The following is a 21006-nucleotide window of genomic DNA, read 5'->3' on the forward strand; positions in this document are numbered from 1 at the left end:
TTTATTCCACTCTATAACACTTTATTCCACTGTATGCAATACCACTACAGTGTACTACACTACACTGCATTCTACTATGTGAGACGCCACTTTACTATGGAACACTTTAGTCAACTCTACGTTATGCCACTCCACTCAACTGCACTATACAACAGTTTAGTCCACTGTACAACTCACCAATGTACCCCACTTCACTCTAGAACACTATGCTATACTCTGTTAAACAGCACTCTACAGCACTCTACTACAATCTATGCCAGTGAACGACACCGTACTACACTGTATGCCACTACACTGCACTGTACTACATCCTACTCCATCTATGCCATTCTACTCAACTCTGTTACTTACATAACTCCACAACACAATAGTCGACAATACTCCACTGTACGACACTCAATTATACTGTACGATATGCCAATTCACAGTACAACTTGTCACTACACTCTACAGTACTCCACTCCACTATACAACACACCCTGCCACTCCACTATATAACACTTTACTCCACTATACACAATGCCGCTCCACTCTACTCCATTCCACTGTATATTTCACAAATTAGACACAATGAGTGTTCACTGTATGACACTGTCCTTTACTATTCTCCACAACACTGCACTTAACAACTAACAACTAAATGGCACTCAATACTATGATTTGAAACAGATTTTTATTAAAAAATAAGAACCATTCAAATTTAATGACAAAACCAAGGTTAAAACTTTAGTATGGTATGGTTGGAAAAATTATATTTGCTTTGGTTGGAAAAATTATGGTTGGAAAAATTATGTATGGTTGGAAAAATTATATTTATTCGATATATATACAAACCAAACTTAAACTATACAAACAGGAGAAATAAAATGTTATAGCTATAAATTAAATTTCAAATTTATGCACCACTAAATAGATCTTACATTTACAATTTACATACCACCTTCAATTTACCATAACTCTGCCATGGGTGGTCCCGAGCCCAGCAGCAAAAGAAGAAGGGTTTTGCATGTCACTAGCTACCCCACCATGTGAAAAAACCCAAGCTGCAGAAATGTCAAACAAAAGAAATCCCAGTCCTGGGGAGAGAGGACTCTCCTTCAGGGAGCACTATGGTACAGAGATTCCTTAAAGCCACAAAAGCGATCCACCTGCTTTCGACCAAGAACATCACCATTGGGACATGGAGCGTGAGGACAATGTACAAGACAGGCAAGACTGCCCAAGTGGCAGTGGAGATGAAAAATACAACCTTACCCTGCTTACCGTCAGTGAGACTACATGAACACAGTCTGGACAGAAAAGACTGGCTCCAGGAGGAATGCTACTGTAGTCTGGACATGAGGAAGAGAATGCTACTCAGAGAATAGCACTGATGCGAACGCCAGAAGAAAACAGAGCTCTGATTGGATGGGAAGCTCACAGTTCTAAAATAATCACAGTGATCTTTCGCATAAAAAAGGAGGATTAATATGAATGTAATCCAGTTCTCTGCACCTACAAATCACAGCAAAGAAGAGGAAAAAGGACAGATTTACAACAGACTCCAGTCCATCCTGGAGAAATGCCTTAAGAGAGATATCAACATACTGATAGGGACCTCAAAGACTTGCATATCTCTGTGCCTTGAACAGTCTGGTGATAGGCAGTAGTGTATTCCCACACAAAAGTATACACAAAGCAATTTGGGTGTCACCATGTGTGCATTGCCAAGCAGTTCAGGAGGATGCAAGAGTTATGAGAGGAGTGGATGTGGGTTCAGACGGCCACTTTGTCATGGCCAGGCTAAAGCTATTGCTGAAGAATGCATGGATGGAACCAACAAATCAACACCAGCAATATAATACCACCCTCCTCAAAGATGCACAGAAACAGAGTAAATACTCACTCACCCTCAGTAACATGTTTCAAGTCCTGCAAGAACTAGAGGACAACAGAGATCCAGTAGAAAGCCAATGGGAGAAGATCATATAAACAGTGACATCAACCTGCCTAGAGGTACTGGGTCCCAAGAAGCACCCGCCTAAAGAATGGATCTCCACAGAATCCAAAATTCAAGCAAGAAGAGAAAAGAAAGCTGCAGTCAACAGCAACCTAACCAGAGCAGAAAAAGCAAAAGCTCAAGGCGACTACACCAAAACCAACAGGGAAGCAAAGAGAAGCTTAAGAACAGACAAGCAAAGATCCATTGATGATCTTGCAACAGAATCCCAGGCAGCAGCAAGCCATGGAAACTTGAAAGAACTCTATAACAAAACAAGAAAGCTCTACGACAGATAGAGCAAGCCAGAAAGAACTGTTAACGACAAAGCTGGAAAAACAATCATGGATAACGAATAAGCATGGGCGAATTTTGAGAATTCGCGGTTCGCGAATTTGCGTATTCACGAATTCGCAATCCGCAAAATCTGCGAACTCTCGTGAATTTGCGGATATTTTCTTTTTTTGTGTTCGCAAGGGTTTCTGCCAGTTCGCAAGGGTTTTGTACCAGTTCGCAAACGCGAACTTACTTGTCGGGTCGCAACGGTCGCGACTATGTTGTTTCTACGTCTGGTTCATCACAGCACCCTCTGTTTCACCACTGCCACCCTCTGGTTCACCCATGCCACCCTCTGGTACATCACTGCCACCCTTTGGTACATCACTGCCACCCTCTGGTTCATCACTGTAGATTATGGGGGGAAAAGGCAGCACACCTGCCCTGCTTCAACTGACATGAATTAATTTGGGGTTGATTAATGTGTCACTGAGTCTGGCACCTGCTTCCTTATCTGTAATTGCTTTCTGTTGCAGTGCAATTTTTTTTCACAGGACCTTTGTGGTCTACTTGTAGCTATTCTCTGAGCTTGCTGTGAGGGTCAGAGCAGGGTCATAGAATAGTTGCAAGTAAGCAACTGAACTCCTGAGGGGGCCCTCAGGAAGCACTACAGGGAATGGTTACTAATGATGAGGTTGAACTTTTGCACCTGCTGAGTGCTTTCAGTTTTGCAAAAATAGTTTTTCTGCAATTTCGCTGGAAACGCGGGGCGCAAATTTGCGCGTGATCGAATTCGGAAGCCGCGAATTCGTGCTAATATGCGTTTTGTTTTTTTGCGGCGTGTTAGTTCGCAAGGTTTTGTGCGTTTTAGCGAGCAGCTTGTAGCGCAACGGCGCAAAATTACCCTCACGGTCGTTCACGGGCACGGCCATTTTGTTTGCGTGACGTATTTCCGTTTCCGGGCGCTATGTGTAATCTCGCAAAGTGTGCGGCTCGCTAGTACAAGGTTGCGTGTGATCGCTAGGAAAATCTTGCGCGAACTTACCCACGCGGTCGTGAACGGGCGCGGCCATCTTGTTTTTCATTCATTGCTATGGTTCTGGGCATGCTTTCTGTATCCTCTGTCAATCTCTGCCATCCTTTGCTTGTTTGAAGTTTTTTTAATCTATTTTACTTATTATCTACCCCTCTATTTTTCTAGCTCTATATTTTTATGTTTTCTGCTACTTTTGGTTTATTTTAAACTACTTTTTTAAACTCTTTTCTTTTCTTCTTCCCTATTCTATTTCTTCCTTATTATTTACCTTCCTTTCTGCCCAGACCATGGTAAAGGGAGCCGGGAAGCAGCCTGGGAAGGGGAAGGGTCCCGCACCCTGTGCCCGGCTCCTGTGCGGGCGTTTGAGGGGGGAGACAGTCACAGCCCGGGAGATCTTTAGCGCGGAGGAGGTGGCCGCACTAGTCTTTTATGTCCAGCGTCGCCTCCCCAGAACCATCATGGCAGGCGGCAAGATCGCTAGCGGCTATGGGATCCGGGAGCGCCGGAAGCGGTGGGAGAAGGTGTGCCGGGCCATGTACCAACACTCTCGGGTCCGGCGCACCTACAACCAGGCCACCCACCGTTGGATGGATCTCCTGGACCGGGAACGCGACTTGATCGACCTGCTCGGCCTCGAGATCCCCTGTCTTGGTGAGTAGTAGTAGCTATTTCTTCACTACTCTGTTTTCTCCTGCAATAATGCTGCTGATTACATTGTAGGTAAATTATATTTCAAAATGTGCATTTCAGGTGCACTGCTCTCCTTCTCAGTAGCGTTGCTACTATGCTTATTTGTTTTCGATTTTGTGTTCATTTCATTGGCCTGAGAAATTATGTATGAGTGTAGTTTAAAGAACTGCGTAATGCTAGACACTAAGGGTCAGATTTTTAATTACCGGCGCATCCCTGCAAAGTAGCAGGGATGCGCCACTAATTGTGTGCCACGCCACCACCACCCATGGTGCCCCGTATTTACAATGCAGCGCACCATGGGCCCAAAACGCAACTATGGCGCAGCTCCAGCAATGCTCTGGGGTGCCCTATCTCCCCAATGTTGCGTCAAGCTGTACGTCTGCTTCAAGCAGGCGCAGGGTTTGAGTCACGCATCATTGTCCTAAAAGTGACTGATTGAAATCTTGTAGATTTCCCTCAGCCACTTTTGGGATGCGTTCCTGCGCATGAACGCCCTCCCCTGCGCTGGATCGCCCCCTGATGGCGCAGGGCTTTACAACATGATGCATCTCCCATGTGCGTCCCGTTGTTAATATACGCTGCACTATGGCGCCTCTTTTGTTCTGCCGCTGCGTCACAAAAGTCACGCAACAACAGAGCAAAAGAGCCGCAAGGGGCTTGTAAATCTGCCCCTACAGACTCAAGTCCAGTCCTTCCTTTGTACACCTGGCAATAAGAAGAAATAGTGGTGGTGGATTGATAGTTTGAGTATTTTAATGACTGGTTAATGTAGTAGGAAACTTTTTAGTGTTGTCGCGGATCTGCAATCATGATGGAGTTTGTCTGTCACTTCGCGTGCTGCGGACTGCTGCCTGCCTGTCCTAGGCGAACTTTTTTAGTAGTTATTTTAGTGAGTTACATAACTTTCCAAGTTGACGGTCCGCAAATAAAGCAATACTAATATCGTAGTAGACCACATGAGATAGGTCAATATATCCCGTGGAATAGTTGTCTATTTGCTATTTCGCCAAAATATTTTGTTATTGTTCTTTTGTAATGTTTGATTTGGTTGACCACAATCATCCATGTTTCGGGTCTTTCTTTCTTTCATGTTCTACATCAGCTCCCCCCAGGGGCAAGAGGACGTTGGAGGAGGCTGCTGCTGCTGAACAAGGCCAGGATCGGTCAGGCGAGGGCTCCTTTGCTGGCCCGGTAAGTTAATTTTAATATAGAGTACCTATTTTTTTCTAAATCGTCTTTGATCTTCTTGTAGACTGTATCTAAATTCTTATCCTACCTCGACTATGACTCCCTGTGGTATTACTAGATTATTCTTATTAGTCTGTCTGTGTAGCTAACTAAGATTGCACATTTGGGGGGGAGGAGCTACGCTGCGAACCAAGATGGCCGCATAAGCTCCCGGCTCCGTCGACCTCCGCCGGCGGCTCATCTATCCTGTTCTCTATCCTCTACTCACGCCCTATGCCTGGATGTATGAAGGTTACCTGATGCCAACGGTGCCGTCCTGGACTTCCTACCTTATTCGGCGACGGAGTTATGTCGTGTCCTATCTTCTGCCTACTCCAGGGCTGCCGCCGGGACCTCGATTCCTGTACTGTCCGAGTGGGAACTGTTCAACATCGGCTGTGGGACCAAGATTGTGGCCGGTCTTCCGGATTCGAATAATTCTCTGCACTTTCGACTTTTGACCTCGTTGATGGAGAGTGCCGGAGAAGAGACATCGTGACATGCTGTGATCCTCCCGACCCGTGGCTGGGGGCTATGTGCCTGACCCTCGTTTCCCGGTCCGGGGGCTGACGGGCTGCACCCACGGCCGGTGTCTGTGTTGAGCGAGCCAGTACGGGGCGCCCCTGTTATTGAGATCGCCTGAATGTGTGACCGAAGCCCGGGATGTGGGCTGGAGATTGTGTCCCCCTCCGTCCTCTGGGCCCCGGGATGGAGGCGACGGATAGCGCACATTCATTGAGTTCTGTAATGGCAGCGATTGGGGCGCTCCGCTCCCAATTCACCGTCACGTATGTCTCCCTGGCGGCAAAGCTGGACGATGTTTGCTTGCGACCGGCCACTGACGCTGCAACACCTGAACAGCATTTTGTGGTCCCGTCGAGCGATTTGGTCCGCCATCTTAAGGTGCCCGAGCGGCAGCCCAGCTTCGCTTATTTGGGAGTCGGCCTCACTTCTCCTTCACCCGTTACAGTGCCTGGTCTTCCCATCACGTCTTCTATCCGATGGAGTATCGTCGCTGGAGGTTCTGATCGTCAATGCCGAGTCTCAGGGTCCTGTCGAAGGGGATTGCCATTCTTCTTTGTCCTGGCCCGTCTGCATAACGGAGGCCGCCATTTTGTATCCGGACTTTGTTCCATCTTCAGTGCCTCGGACTGCCGTGGACGCTTTGTCTGCCTCTGGTCGGCTGTGGCTTGGTTGGCGCGTGCTTCGGGAAGGATTCGCACTGGTCAGGGCTGAATCCGGCTTTGAGTTGTTCTTGCTCCTCGCCACTGCTTTGGGCTACCTGAGACGCTCTTCCTGATCGCATTTGCTGTGACTTTGGCGATGGGTCTCCCCGTGATACCTGCAGGGTTGACTTTTACTTTCCGGGGATTGCTCAGTTCATTTTTTGCCGGGATTGCACGAGTATCTCACCGGGCCTGGGGTGGGGTGGGGGGGTTTCTTATTGGTGACTGTCCTCCCCGTGATATTGCCGAATGTTTGCTTTGATTGACGATGATTGTGCCTTGGGGAGGTCGCTGCCGGCGGGGGGTACCGGGTGTCCGGGAGTGTGTCTGTTTCTCTCCTCCTCCACTTCTTTTATTTTTTCCCTTCTGTGGGGCAGTTTCGGGGCGACAGGCACGCTGTTAGTGGGTTAGGCCGTAGCCATTACAGGGGTGCAGGGTGGCGGGTGTGGGGGGGTTGTTATTTTAGTTTGTTTTGTTCTATGGTCCCTATCACTCTTTTCCGGCTTTGGGAGGGCTCTTCCTCTTTAGTAGGGTTGGCTGTCTCTTGGTCTCGCACCTTTTTTCTTTTTCTGGCATCTCAACAAGCCTCTGTTTCTCTGCTCTTGGGGGGTGGGCTTTCTGGGATGATACTTAGTAATGTTGCTTTCTGTAGTATTGCTTACTGCCCAGTTCTACCACGGTGGCTGCCTAGATCTCAAAGTTGCTGTATCCATAGCCTATCTCAGACTGTAAATGGGGTACGTCCCCCTTGTCTCTCTTGTGTATTTCTCATGTAAGGTGTAATATCCTTGTTGTTGCAGCCCCTACTCTTCTCCTAAAATTTAAAAATGAAAACCTCCTATCCTGTGTTGCGAACCTCACAGCCATGTCTAGAATAACTTGAAATATCCTGATTGTTGATTGGCCTACGTTTCTCCTGTTCCTATTTACTGCCTTTGCGGCCAGCCTTGGTGGTTGTGGGCCTGCGCATGTATCTCCTTACTGTTTGAATAAAGGTTTTAAAAAAAAAAAAAAGATTGCACATTTGGCAAAAGGTGTTAAACGAAACTCCCATTCTAGTCAGCAATAGCTCTCTGTGGGGAACATCCTTTACGACGTGGATTTTACTTCGCAGTACCCATACAAAGCTTCTTTTACAACGCAAGTCGTAACCACGACTTGCGCTGGAGGGCGCTACAGGACAAGGAATAATTTAATTTACTATCCAACATCTTCCCTACTGTATGTAGGCTGGTGTTGGAATAGTAAATTTAAAAATTCCTAAGTCTGCACCCCTCCAACGCAAGTCGTGGTAAAGACTTGCGTTGTAAAAAATGCGTTGTAAAGGTACGCGTGGTAAAACCATGCGTCGTAATGTCGTACATCCATCTCTATGCACTGAGTGCAGTCCTCTGGGATTGTCCATAATGTCTTTTCAAGTCTTCTAAATGTTTATGCTTTGACAATTACAAACAATAAAAAGGTGAATGACCACCAAGAAAGAATAAGATACTACTTTACTTTTGGTTTGGATAGGAGGACAATCCATACTACTACTGTTGCAGGGACAAATCTGCACAAACAGAACTATGGATACTAAATAGTGCTTTGTTTATCAATTATAATAGGCGCAGGTAGATTTTCCACATACCTCAGTGATATCAGTCTTTGAAGAACCCCCAATCTCCTTACTGACTAGATAGTGTGGCAGAGTCATATAGCTCCCGAATTCATCGATGATTGATCCCCAAAGATGATTATCCAACGCAGGACAAGAGTACGGAGTCAGAGTCCATAAGTGTCAGAGGCACGGACTCATGCTTGCAAATTGCAAAACCATTTGCTCATTCACTCTTGACCAAAAACCACAGAGTCTATTTAAGTTTTAAAGCTTTATTAAAAGTAAAAATATTTATTAAAATCAAGCTTGTCATAAAACATAAACGGTTGGTTAAAAATGGAAAAGTGCTTATAGTGATTTATTTCACACATTTATTGTGGGCGAGCCGAGCCCTCACCTGGTTTGAACTTAAATTTTTCTTTTTGGTGCTAAATCATTGGTCCCTCTGTCCTAGTGGTGATGATGATGATTTGTTCTTAGAATTGAAGCTTATGTCTGTTATGAGAAAAATGGTGCGTGTTAAAAAGCAAGCATTCATCAGTTGTGCCAAAAAGTGCAGCAAGACAACACCCTTCCCTGGAAAAAGGGACATTTTTACTTTAGAGTAGACAGTCACGAATTATTAGATTGGTTTCTGTATTCACATTTCTTCATTCCTAGACAAAATACTAGTGAGTGGTGTATGTCTATGACATCTAACATTCTTAAATGTACTTTGTAGGTGGAACATCTGTTGCTGGGCCCAGCGCGGAGGTGGAGGAGGAGACTTCAGGGGAGGAGGCGGTGCAAGTGCAGGACGAAACTGCTGTGCGGGTTGCCACGGTAGTGGTGGGCAGTGGTAAGCTCTTATATTCCTTACTTATTGAGATTGCAGACTGCATAGTGTGCTCCCTGTGAGAAAACGTAAGGTTTGTCCAGATGAGAGACATGAAGAAGAATGATTGACATATAGTTTGAATGGATGGATGCCTGGATCATGGTACTATCAGACTCTTAGATAGCATATGTGTATCTAGAGAGAGTAGACGGTCACTGGATGAACTAAGTGTTACTTTGAAGAGCATGTAACACCGCACCCGCACGTCCGTCCCAGTGTAGGAAAGGCTAGGAAAAGAAGTTGTAATTTTGTCCGAATACTACCATGAATAGTGGCAGTAGTTTGTATTGCAAGCACAGCATATATCCGGCTATTATGATGGCCACTCACTCACTACCTCTGTTAATAAGTTTAGTAGAACTCGGTCATTCATGTGTGGATGTATCACTGTTCACTCAATAAAAACCAAAGCACCTAAAGTCATCACATATGTAAGCAAATACATACCATGTGCAGTGATAGATAATCAGATTATTTATCTTCTTCATTTTCCTTTTCTAGTATTCATTGGCACTGTAGGGTGAAAGTTAAATTAATTAAGCAGTAGCCCTTGTAACAGAGTATTCTCAGTGCCACCCATAATAGAAAAGTAAGAGCATCACCACCTGCATGTACTGGACAGGTACAGTAACGCAAGTCTGTCTCACTCATCATGGCGGGCGTCTGCTTTTCTCGGGTGCAAGTTGACTGCGCTGGCATTATGACGGCTTGCAGAAGTTAACTTACCAATTTTGCTAAACAAGAGAGAAGAATAAGAATAAGAGTGGTGTACTGTCATAGTCGACTCTAATGGAGTGAGTCCATAGTGCTCGTAGAATTGATTCCTTAAACTCCCACTAATGTTAGAGCAAGGATGAAGAAGTGGGAGGTTAGATAGATACTGGCCACAATAGTTATGTACTGCGCTTGCAAGTTGCTAGTTCTGCTGTGACACGACTTTCTGCTGAATCATTTTGTGTTAATCCTAAAGAGCATTGGTTACAGACTATGTCTTTCTTTCTTCATACAGATGCTCCTTCCAAACCAACCCAGAAGGAGCTGGCTAAAAGGGCCCGGTATCGGAGGCTGGAGGCCACTGTCGCCGAATATCGGCGGCTGGTGGCTCACGAGGAGGAGGACACGCAGACTAGTACGTCTATAACATCCACGGCGACACCTGCATCCTCCTCCGCGCTCCCTGGGTCAGCCACTCAGCGCAGCAGGTCTCCAGCGGTACGGAGCCGGGGTACCGTAGCCACCCGCCACCGCCGAGCAGCAAAGAAATCAGCTGCCCCCACAGCAGTTACAAAAAAAGGATGCACCACCTTTCCCTGAGGGTTTCCTACCTCGAGCAGGAGCTCCTCAACACCAAAACCCTGCTCGAGAAACTCCGCAAGGAGCATGCCGACCTGGCCCGAAAAGTCAACAGCAGCCAGCAGTAGGAGGAGACTGTGCCTTGCCCCTTTTTTAAAGACTTCTGGGGGGTGGGAATTGGGAGTTGCGTTTTCTACTTTTTTGGACTTCGTTTTCAGGGACATTTGTTGGGGTTCGGGAGGGGGGTGGGTTGGGTCTTGCGGGAGCTTCTTTATGTTAGGGATATACAAATATACTTTAATCTTTATCTTAGCATACGTGTTTTTTACTGCTTTTGAGGCTGGTGGGTGAAGGTTTAACAGTCCAGAAACTTAAGTGGCATCTTGATTCAAGTTGTGTAAGTACTAATGGCCCAAATGTTTTCAAAACTAAGTGCCTCTCACAGAGTAAGTGAATTCAATAGTCCTAGGACCGTCAGTCTCTCATCTCTCCCAGTCCTAATACTCCAATATACTACATCCCCCCAAACGCTTTTCTTACCTGTAATTTGTGTTTGGAAATAGGGCTAGGCACAGGGCTGGCTGCACGCGAAATGGCGATTAAGGTTGGCAATCCTGGGTGGATGAAATGTCATCATTGCGGTGGTACTTGTGGTGTTACACAGTGGCAGTTGCAGCATCTGAAAAAAAAGAAAATGAAACCTTGTTTGTCCGTACCGTAGCATTAGAACGGTACGATAGAGAATATAGCAGGTGACAGTACACTAGAACAGTGCCACAATGTAGCCTAACAAATGGTAAAGTATTGAAAGTATAACTAGTACTTGCGTTGACTTTCTTTGACATTGGCTACTATTACAAGAAATAGTACCGAAGGTGAAGGACACAGCAGCGTAATAATTTGCCACGTCTAGGAGGACGATGTTCTTGATGACCAATCAAGTTGATGGCGCACATGAAAATCTGCTTTCATTTGCCCATAGTGACTGAGTGTCAAGCTGAGTAAGAATAGAATATATCCTCGGATTCCTTCACCAGCCTGTTGCTATGACCTTATCCTCCCCAGCAAGTGTGTGGAATTATTGCTGTCATTTAGTCACACATCAATCGAAACCACACAGCCCGGGGGAAGAGGGTTAGGGTTTGGAAAATGGATGGGAATGGGGAATTTTGGGAAAGTTTTGTTGAGAGAAGAAAAAAAGCACAGCATGGACAAACAATAATTAAAGATAAAGAAATCTTTGGGTACAAAGTTAACCATAAATCTTTTAAGTGACATAAAGGAAGTGCATGCACTACTGCATGCATGGTTACTGAAAAGTAAGTAGTACTTTTGACAACCGTGAATGAAAGAATGAGACAGTACAGGGCTGCAGTAATAATTATGCGTTTTCACTTGCCTATCTCTGCACTCAGAGAAACACTTCTTACATTAAATTAGGTTTAAAAAATAGCACAAGTAAAACCTATAGAATGGCTGTAGGGTTGAATTTAGAAGCAGAGATCAAAGAAATGCAGAGTCACACTCATAGAAGTTCACAGCAATAACATTACCTAAAAGATAATTAGAAAAGAACGGATACTGTATCTGTATGTTGTTGTAGTTGTCCTGTTGAATTTGGTAAGTTGCATGCATCAAACCATTCCTTTTATTAGCGGGACTCCTTCATTCCATCTGACGCCCCGTCCATCAATGTTGGTGACCAGAAGACACCCTGTCCACTGCCTTCCTGGCGGATGCTGAATTGCGGCTCGCTAATGTGAAACCTGACTTCATCCTTTTTTTCACATTGCACAGACTGGAACCCGGCCTGTAATTATTGATGGAAAAACAGGAAGTGATATTAGAACACCACTGACAAATAAATATAAGGTATGTACGCTGTGTAGTGCAAAAAGTCACACTTTGAGTTTCCTAATAGACAGTACAATATTTTTGAAAGTGCGTACTCTGTCTGAGTCTCCTTTTGAAGGATAAATAAGTATGGGTGAATTAATTTAGCGGATCTTTCCCCTCAAGCTAGGTGTACTGTAAATTGTGTTTTAGAACAAAATTAGAGCTTCCCAGCAGTGCTCTCAGAACCTTACTAAACCCAGTCGCAAAAATGTAGAAGACCCCCAATCAGATCCCCAAAAACGAGGCCTAGTAGAAAATGGTGACAAAACATACATTGAAAGTAAAGTAGGCCCAAATCCCCCCTTACCCACCATGGATTGTATTCAAACCACTTGCAAGCAAGCAAAAGTATCCATACCCAGTATCACTCCAAGCATCACAAACCCCCCCACAAACAGCCCCCCGCCGAAACACATGCAATACAATACTGCTAACCCTAATGAGCCCTAAGTTAAGAATAGTGGCAAACGCTTTCTTTAATTAGGCCAAAGTCCCCCTTTCCCAGCATGGATTTTCTTCAAACCACTTGCAACCAAAATTACACATTCCCACGAGTGCTCTAAGACCCCAGAACTCAGTTGCAAAAATCTAGAACACCCCGAAACACATGCAATCCTGCTGCTAGTGCTAACCCTAACAAGCCCTAAGTTAATGTGCCAAAACGCTTTTCAGCATGGATTTTCTCCAAACCACTTTTATCCGGTATTAGACATTCCCAGCAATGGCCCCAGACCCCTGCAGCCACCCGCAAAATTCATAACACCCCCAAACTGGCAAAAAGCAAAAATGGGCCTACTTCCTGGAATTCTGTCCAAACGCGCTGTGCAGCTAGGCCCTAACTCCCCTTTTCCACCATGGATTTCATGAAAAACAAATGCAATCCACATTAGACTGTGCCAGCAGTGTTCCCAGACCCCAAAACGCACCCAAAACAACCTAAAAGCCCGCCAAACAGCACCCCAAAGACAGGCAAGTGATCAAAAGCGCAAAGAAATTTCTGCTGCAATTTTCTCCAAACCACTTTTATCCGGTATTAGAGCTTCCCAGCATTGGCCCCAGACCCGTCAACCCAGGCGGAAACAAGTAGAAGACCCCCAAACAGCCTAAAAGCAAAACTACAAAAATGAGGACTTTGAAATTTTCAGGCAAATTTCCACAATCACTCGGCGTGAGTTCTGCAGCTAGGCCCTAACTCCCCTTTGCCACCATGGATTTGCTTCAAACCTCTTGCAATCAAAAGTGCTCCCAGACCCCAAAACCCACCCACAAACACCCGGAACCCCCCAAACAGCACCTCAAAGACAAGCAAGTCAGCAAAAACGCAAAAAAAATGTTCACCTCCGATTTGGTCCAAACCACTTTTATCCGATATTAGACATTCCCAGCAATGGCCCCAGACCCCTGCAGCCACCCGCAAAAAAGCAGAACACCCCCAAACTGGCAAAAAGCAAAAATGGACCTACTACCGTATTTTCCGGCGTGTAAGACGACCCGGCGTATAAGACAACCACCTACTTTTCCTGATAAAATGTAGGTTTCATGCTATACTCGCCGTATAAGACTACCCCCACTTCCAGCGCAGTACTGTATTGCCGGCGGGAACTTTCTACAGTCCCCTTTCAATGCCCATGAACTGAGGAGATGACATACGGTACTGACGCTCCTCTCCTTCCGATGAACGTGAGATTTATGGCCAAATTGGAAGGAGAGAGAGACGCCACATCAGCGCATGTGCCCGCTGTAGCTCTAGACTGAACACGCAGTTCGAAAATACCGAAATGCCCCGTGAGATCCTGCTCCCATCGGCACTACGGCACTACAGGACTGTAAGAGACTGAGCACTATTGTCATTTTTGATTCATGTGCCGTAACTTAACATAACGTTTGCTTTTGTAATTTGTTCTGTTGTAATTATCTCCTCATGTATAATTACCGGTACTAGTCCTATTGTGAAGCGCTCTGACACCTTCGGGTAAAGTCCGCGCTATATAAAATAGCATACGGTAAATAAAGTACCCTACCGTACAGCTAGAGGGGATTGTAGTATGACTCACATACCGGTAAGCACGAATAGGGTATAAGGGGGATCAGTAGCAGGGAGAGAGAGATTAGAGAGACGCCAGATCAGCGCAGAGAGAGACGCCAGATCAGCGCATGTGCCCGCCCGCTATGTCTCTAGACTGAGCACGAAGTTCGAAAATACCGAAATGTCCTGTGAGAGCCTGCTTCCATCGGCACTACGAGACTGTACACTTTTTTATTCATGTACCGTAACTTAACTTAAAGTTTGCTTTTGTAATTTGTTCTGTTGTAATTTTCTCCTCGTGTATCATTACTGGTCCTATTGTGAAGCGCTCTGACACCTTCGGGTAAAGTCTGCGCTATATAACATTGCTTCCGGTAAATAAAGTACAGCTAGAGGGGATTGTAGTATGACTCACATACTGTACTGTAAGCACAAATATAAGGGGGATCAGTAGCAGGGCCCCGAACAGAGTGCCACAATCTGCTACGGCACAGGGAGTGTGAAGCAAGAGCCCAGAGGCCATATTGGAGGGCTCGTGGGTGCTGACTTGATTTTTTCTCCATATTCAAAGTCAGTGGAGCGTTGCTTCCACTCCTAAAAATTTGGTTCCCGGCGTATAAGACGACCCCGACTTTGGAGAACATTTTAAGGGGTTAAAAAGTCGTCTTATACGCCGGAAAATACTGTACCTGGAATTCTGTCCAAACGCGCTGTGCAGCTAGGCCCAAACTCCCCTTTTCCACCATGGATTTCCTGAAAAACAAATGCAATACACATTAGACTGTGCCAGCAGTGCTCCCAGACCCCAAAACCCACCCACAACAACCTAAAAGCCCTCCAAACAGCACCCAAAAGACAGGCAAGTGATCAAAAGTGCAACATTTTTTTCTGCTCCGATTTTCTCCAAACCACTTTTATCCGGTATTAGACCTTCCCAGCAATGGACCCAGACCCGTCAACCCAGGCGGAACCAAGTAGAAGGCCCCCAAATAGCCAAAAAGCAAAACTTAAATAAATGGGGACTTTGAAATTTTCAGGCAAATTTCCACAATCACTCCGCGCGCGCTCTGCAGCTAGGCCCTAACTCCCCTTTGCCACCATGGATTTGCTTCAAACCACTTGCAATCAAAAGTATCCATATCCAGCGTTGCTCCAAGACCCCGAAACCCACCCACAAACACCAGGAAGCCCACCAAACAGGCCCCCGAAAACATGATAGTGAGCAAAAAGGCAAACACTTTTTCCTCATGGATTTTCTCCAAATCACTTTTATCCGGTATTAGACCTTCCCAGCAATGCCCCAAGACCCGCGAACCCACCCGCAAAAAAGCACAACACCCCCAAACAGGCAAAAAGCAAAAATGGAAAATCTCATACTTACAATATTTTTCGGCCTTCTGTCCAAACGCGCTGTGCAGCTAGGTCATAACTCCACTTTTCCACCATGGATGTCCTGGAAAACAAATGCAATCAACATTAGACTGTGCCAGCAGTGCTCCCAGACTCCAAAACCCACCCCCAAACACCAGGAACCCACCCAAACAGGCCCCCGAAAACACGATAGTGAGCAAAAAGGCAAAAACTTTTTCCTCATGGATTTTCTCCAAACCATTTTTATCCGGTATTAGACCTTCCCAGCAATGGCCCCAGAGCCATCAACTCATCCGCAAAGAAGTAGAACACCCCCACAAGTGCAGAGTCTTTCTTCATTGGGCGTAATCCAGCCATCTGCTTTGAGGGAAATAGGAGTCTGGAGGAGGAGGATAGAGGAGCATGTTCTTGTGAACTTGTGAACCTGAGGAATGTAGACTGCGGCACCTTCAAATCAATAAGCAAATAAGTGAAGACACATCTGCTGATGGGCTTGTTTTTGTGATTAGGTGATTGCATTTTTTTTATATAGACTTTGCAAAAGAAAGAAACACAGACACACAGGAATAAAAGTGAATAAGGATGAAAAAGAAAGTTATTGATTCATTGTCTCATTTTCAGGGCTCGGTGTCAGGGAAGAAGACTTCGTCCTCATACTCTGCGAATTCAGGCGGGAGTAGGTCACCTAACAGAAAAGAACTTCCCTCATCTAAGTTGGTGTCCTCCTCATCTTCTTCCTGCGTGTATTCTTGTATTTTGTAATCTGTTGGTATGAGGTGCTGATTCATTTTGATCATTGTTAACCTCTCCACATTTTTGGGTGAGAGGCGGGTCCTTTTGGAAGTGACAATGCCACCAGCAGCACTGAAAACACGTTCAGAAGACACGCTTGCGAGTGGGCAAGACAAGTAATTGATAGCCAGGTTGGAGATCTCTGGCCACAATTCTTTTTTCCCATGCCAATACGCCAATGGGTCATCATGAACATAGACCTCTGTTGAGTCATTCAGATAGTCCTGCACCATCGACTCAAGGTTCTCCACGGTTCCTCCACTTTGCTGACTTTTTGCTGGGACCTTTTGAGAAGCAAACCCAAGCTGAGTTAGCCAATCCTCTTCTTCACACAATGTTACTGTTGTGTCTGGTGCAGATGATCCGGTTGCTGGTGTCTTTAATGGCTGAGAGGGAAAATCACTCACTTCTGCCACATCCACAGGTGCAGAAGTGGATTCTTTTGACTCCGGCTGACCTGCTGATGCTGATGTACTGCCTTTTCCTTCAATTTCCTTCCGTTCTCTTTCAAACCTCATGGCTGACATAGCTAGCCAACGTTTGTACTTTGAAACTTCTGCGTCACCAAAAGGAAAGAATACTCTGCCTGCCAGTGCCTTTTTGTAGCGTGGATCCAGAATAGTAGCACAAATGTAATGCTGTTCTGTGTGGATCTTTGAAGACGTTCATCGCAAAGTAGGCGCTCTAATAATTTCTCCGCCAAATCAAAAGCTTCTTGCTTTTCTTCATCTTTTTGAAACGTAGAAGACACCGCCTTCAGTTGGTGCTCTAGCATGCGCAACAATGGGATAGCTTTTTCCAAATTACAGTCCTCCCTGCTGACTGCACGCGCGAAGACCTCAACAGGACGAAGCATGTCTGTCAGGCTTTGAACTAGCTTCCATTGCTCCGCATGTATTCTCAGGTCCTTCATAGCTGCACCCTGTCTAAAGAAATACTGATCGACTACCGCACACTGCTCATACAGACGCTAAAGCATGTAGAAGGTTGAGTTCCAACGTGTTGTCACCTGCTGGATGAGTGCTTTCACTGGCAGTTTATGTTGATGTAGCAGGCCCCTCAGATGCTTCTGGGCCTTAAAAGAATGGCTGAAATGTGTGCACATTCTTCGGCAGGTGGTCAGTAACTCGCACACTGGACTTTCTTCACTCAAGAATTTTTTAACTACCAGGTTTATACAGTGCGCCAAACACGGCACTCTGAAATAGTTACCCATATCCATGGCCTTAACTACATTGGCGCCATTATCCGTGGAAACATAACCAATCTTGCGTTTTCTTGGGGGCAGCCATTGAAAGACCTTTGTGTTAAACTCCTGCAAAATGTTTTCTCCTGTATGACGTGTCTCCATGCCAAACATGGCTAGTGTTGCATGTTTCCGAGCAGCTTTAAAAATGTTCTCTGGGTCAACACCTGCGTTTAGCTTTGCTTTAACCCCTGAAAAAGAGACCTAGTGTGCAGTGATGCACATGTAATCAGTGGCTGCACAACTGGTCCACATGTCTGTTGTCAGATGTATAGTGTGAACAGCACTCTTCTGCAAAGCTGCCCCAATCACCTCCAGCACATCTTCATGTAGTGCTGGAACTGCAACTCTGGCAAAATAGAACCGGCTAGGAACTTCCATTTAGGGCAGAGCGTTGCCACTAATTCAAGAAAACCAACCCCTTCCACAAAAGAAAAAGGGAGAAGGTCCAGCGCTAGCATTTTAGCCAGCTTTGTGTTATACAGACGCGCCGTTGGGTGGTTCGTTCAAATGGCGCATCTGAAAACAACATGCTTCTAATGGTGTGCAGGACCATGATTTTACGGGATGATGATGATCCTTTTCGCATTGGTGTCTCACTCTCTCCCACACTCTTAGTGTGGCTCACAGGGGGTTTGCTGCTGACAGGGGTACTGGGCTAAGTGAAGTGTTTGACGCTTCTTCCTCCTCGTCATCATCAGATGAAACATCAACGGATATAGTTTGTTGACTTGCAATCCGGGCTTCCTTGATCTCCTTTAGGTGCACATGCCATTGGACAGTGTGCTGTCTCTCAAGATGACCTCTTTGGCCTCCAGTACCATAGTTGGTACCAAGCTTACCACGACTAACTGCAAGCTTACGAATGCTACAAATGGCTATGTTTTCCCTTGTTGTGCAAACACTAAAGAAGTCCCAAACTGCAGACTTCAAATGTCTGTGGGGGCGGAGGAGGCGATACTGGTCATGCTGCTAATACCAGATGAAGTGGAGGATGTGTGTTGCCGAACTTTACTACGTTGTGCACTTGCAGCACCACTAATTGAGGAAATGGAGGTCGAGGTGGATGGAGGTCCCTTCTGGTGAGAAAATATGGAAGCGGTAGGTGGTGGTGTACTAGTTAACTCCAATGGTGGTGGTCCCATTGCCTGCTCATCGACAACATCACGCTCAGCAGTTTTTTGGGCTAGGGTAAAAATGTCTGTTTGCTGCATGCCCGCTGAGGCTGGAGTGGCGTGTATGATGACTGCGTCGTCGTCGTGAGAGTCTTCATCAGCAGGAGTAGTATACGCCAATTCTTCTTCAGCGTCATCATCACACCCATAACTATGAGACTTTCGGGGACCTTCCTTTTACACTTAGCTACCTTTGTCAGATCATGGTGTGCCTCACTCTCAGACGACAGTGGTGGTTCCCAATTTGAATCCATATCATCAGAAGGAAGGGGGCTTGAAGAAGATGTAGACACCATCCTTGATCTTTTCCTTGCTAGGGATGTGGAAGACAATGAATGTAAAGGAGGAGTGGCTTCCTCAAATGATACCTCGGCTTGAATGTCGATTTCCTGATGTGCCCCTACTTCGGGAGGAACAACTATTGTGGGCACTTGTGCTGCTCCATGCACCTCTGCTTGCGCATCTCCTTGCGCTGCCTCTCCTTTCACATGTTCTTGGGCTTGTACTTGCACATGTGGTTGTTGTTGCGGCTGTGGTTGTTGAACACTCGTCAGATGAGTTACAACAACCTGTGTTGATTGAGGGATGCTGCTACTTTCTGGCGATGAGCCAACATCACTGGTCGATGGTGATTGAACAACTAGCACTGAGCCCAATGGAGTGGGGGTGCTGCTCCCAGCTTGGTCCCCAGCAGATCCCGCTGCTGCTGCAGGCGTACTTTTTTTTTAATCCCAAAAAATGTGGCGGGCGGCACACCAGTCTCCTTGGTAAGTGGCGCTACTTGCTTCTTCTGCTCCTTACTGGCAACTTTCTTGCTAGAGGAGCTAAGGGGAACTTTTTTGGGGCCATCTTCTTCAGATGTCAGAACAGCAGGCCGCAGTTGCATGAGTTGCAGAGTTGTCTTGTCTGTGGCCACACGTGACGTTGTGTGACGTTATGCTGCACACTCCGCTGCAGGACTTCTTCCTGGCACTGTGAGGTTCCGTGACGATCGTAAGTGGTGTTTTGGACTCGCACGAATATGGTCGAGTCTGGTATCTATGAACCGCAAATGACGAGTTTAGTGGGTGTACGCGTTTTCGCTGTGCTAGCCTAAACCGTTTGTTTGTTTCGTGGGTTTCTACATCCGAGCCCACGGGTTCCATCTTAGATGCGGCATCCATTTTGTCTCTTGCCCTCAAGTAGCCAGTGAACGGACTCTGTCCGCTTCGCGACCCTGGGATTCCCAAGACTCTTGCGGAAGACACGTTTCCTTTGAAAGTGTCTTTATGATGAGGGGGATGACACTGTAAGGCAGATGGCCCCGCTCGAGGCACATCTTGCCGTGTCGCTCTATTGTCTCAGCCGTGCATCTCATTAGGCACGTCCCTTTGATGCCTGTAGCTCGTGTTTCCCGATACCACCCCTTTTACACCCTTTCCGATCTCCCCACTGTTTCTGTCTTCCTCTGCACCTGTTTCTGTTCCTTCTTCGATCTGTTTACTACCGATTGGAATGTACTAATGGTGGGAAGATGGGTTTTTACAGTTGGGAACCACCAAACGTTTCCGTACTTATGTTCCGGGCCTTGAATACATGAAAGCAACCCCTTATGGTTTTGATGATGGGAACCAAGTTGTAAACCTTTGTGTACCATGTTAACCTATAAGCCAAAACTGTATAAAAGGAGCGACCCACAGTAGCAATTCGAAGCAGGCTCCGTGAACTTACATGATTTGTACTTCTCGTGACTTCTGTGCTCCCTGCAGTAATAAACCTCGAATCTTTGACGCCGAAGGAAGTGTCCCGTGTCTCTGTCATTTGTACGCCGGAACAGGTTACCCACGAAGGTTTTAGGTGTTATCCCTGGCACCGCTGGGTCTTAGCAGAACCCAGTCCTTCAGTTGGCGCCCAACGTGGGGCTGCATCAGTGGTACCGGTCCAAGCCCGACGATCGTGAGGAACTTCGTGTGAAATCTCCGAGGGAAGGTGCACCCCGCTTCATCGATCCTGTTGTCGAAACAAGTGGCCCGACGACTTTTCCCACGAAGATTCCCGCCTCCTGACGGCTGCGACGGACTGCTGCCCTGACTGTAGACCTGTTTTGGCGCCTGGCGTAGACCTTGGTACAGCGAGACGATAGACGGGCCTTCCTGGTGACGCCATCGATCTTTGAGTTAAGTATTTGTGGGTCGCCCCCAGAGTCCTTAGTTGTGGGTGCTTAGTTGTTGCATGGTTCCATTGCATTTGTGGTTCTTAGTACTTGGTTCTTTGTTGTGATATTTGACGTCTGCAGTCGCCAAAAACCGAGGGTT

At 46.3% G+C, this 21006-nt stretch overlaps 1 pseudogene; it reads left to right on the forward strand.

Moving 5' to 3' along the window:
* Positions 1-1109: 1109 nt before the first annotated feature.
* LOC147703745 (uncharacterized) overlaps positions 1110-21006 on the forward strand; it is a 32916-nt pseudogene continuing 13019 nt past the window's right edge.

Source organism: Lissotriton vulgaris, chromosome 7, assembly GCF_964263255.1.
Source record: "Lissotriton vulgaris chromosome 7, aLisVul1.2, whole genome shotgun sequence".
Lineage (NCBI taxonomy): Eukaryota > Metazoa > Chordata > Amphibia > Caudata > Salamandridae > Lissotriton > Lissotriton vulgaris.